Raw genomic sequence first — 2034 nt, 5'->3', positions numbered from 1 at the left:
GCCGCTGGAGAAAGCAGGGCTTGACATCGCTGTCAGCACAGCAGTTGTGGAAAGCAGGGCCCTTCGCATCCTTCTGGCTCTGTGATTCATGTACGCTGTTAGGAGCCCTCGGTGAGGTGGGTGCTGCAAGGCAGCGCTTTCAAAGGCTGCATCAAGCATGCCCTCAGTAGGCAGCTCACTTAAGAAGCAGGGTGGTTTTTTTATATATATAAAAGCAGTTACTTGCTTCTGTGGAAGAGCCTTATTGAATCTAACAGAGATGAGACTAGCAGAATGGCATCGAGACTACTCTCAAGGCTGACATTTTAATAGAGACTGCCTTTCCTTTTCTTTTTTCTTATTTTCTTTTTTTTTTTTTTTTTTTTTTTTTGAAGCTATCTTGCAGAGATCAACAGTCAGCATACAAGTCTCTGCTCACAGACTGGTTGAAAGCTAAATAGGTGTCTACCTTTAGGAAAACTTTTCTGACAGGGGTAGGATGCCGGATTGTCCATCATCCTCCAGGTGCACGTGGAGCTCCCACCCAAACCACGCAACGCTTCAGAGGGGACGCTGCCTTCAGGTGCTGACTGTGTGCCTTCACATTCAGAGCCCAATAGCCCACCATCCTCGCCGCAGCTCCTTGCTGCACTTTGGAGTTGTGCTACCAAAGGAGCTGCCTCCCATCTGAAGCATGACAGATGCATTCGGCACACATCAATCTGTCTCTGTCTGGGTCCTTAAGCAGCCCCCATCATCATCCTATTCAAGAGCCAGCAAACTATTTAAAAATAGCAATAACACTAACAATCTCCCTTTCTTTCCTCCCTGGCTCGTCGCAGAAATAGCTTGATTAGACTACAGCTCTGGTGCTTCAAGGGGGAGAGAAATGAAACTGCAGAGCTTGCAGAGCAGCTTTTCTGCTTTCTTAAGGCAGCGATTGCCGGCTGCTTTGCTGGAGCACAGGCTCTTCAAAGGCTGCCGAGCTGTGTATTGAGGACTGCTTGTTCTGCACGTGCCTTTGGAGGCTGCTTGCAATGAGGAGAGAGGCAGCATCACAGCTTTGGGGCTGGGGAGACGTGCTGATCCCTCCCTACCTCCTGCCTTCGCTTCGCCCAGCTCACAGGGCTGGGAAGAAAAGGGGTTCTTGTGTGGGTGCGTGGGTATCCCCGGGGACAGGGCACAAGGCAGCTCAGCAGGCTCTGTGAGCACAGGATCAGGCCAAATCAACAGGAACAGAGCTCAGCAGGTGAGACCACCAGTGTCCCACCTCAGCCCTCGGATGCCGTGCTCCCAAGCCAGAGATTTCAAGGGCTTTTCCACATCATGTTGTGCTTTCAGTGCAGGTATGGAGAGAAACAGGTGGGCTGGGATAGCACGGGTGCCAGGGGGAGCCGGGAGGGCAGCTGGGAAGCGGTGGAAGGACCCTGGGAGTCCATCTCATCCTTCTGATCCCAAGAGACAACGTCCTTCTGAAGCCGGCTCTCCCAAGAGGCCTCGGAGGCATGGTTCCCACACAAAGCAGCCTGTTCAGGGGTTTGCCGCCTTGAGCAAACAGGGCTCCTCCGGGCCTAAAGTGCACAAGTGGCGTGTGTGGTGTCTTCCTCACAGAAGCCCCCTGGGGCTGCGGCAGCCCCGAACCCCGGGCAGAGGGCAGAGCCGGAGGGGAAATCGAGACACCCAGAGTGCCCGAGCTCGACACCCAGCTCGCACCGAGGCTCCTCCTTACGGCGGCCCTCCCCGCACCGAGGCCGGCAGCCCCGCTCCGCCACAGCGGGGCCGCTCGGGGCTCTCCCGCCGCCGACTCCCTCCGCGCCCGCTGCGCGGCGCCGCTCTCGCCGCCCCCTCCGCGCTCTCCCTGTCCCCCGCTCCGCGCTTAAGGTGGCGCGGCGGGATGCTGCCAGCCGCCGGCGGGCCGCCCCGCTCGCCCGCCCCTCCCGCCCTGCCGGGGTGGCCTTAAATCGGCTCCGCGCCGCGCGTAACCGCACCGCTACCGTCGCCGCCGTCGGAGGGCGGCCCCGGCAGACCCGCCGCCGCCGCCGCCGTCGGGCCGGT

This window comes from Gallus gallus, chromosome 1 (genome assembly GCF_016699485.2).
Source record: "Gallus gallus isolate bGalGal1 chromosome 1, bGalGal1.mat.broiler.GRCg7b, whole genome shotgun sequence".
Taxonomy (NCBI): Eukaryota; Metazoa; Chordata; class Aves; order Galliformes; family Phasianidae; genus Gallus; species Gallus gallus.
This window is presented reverse-complemented; position numbering follows the sequence as displayed.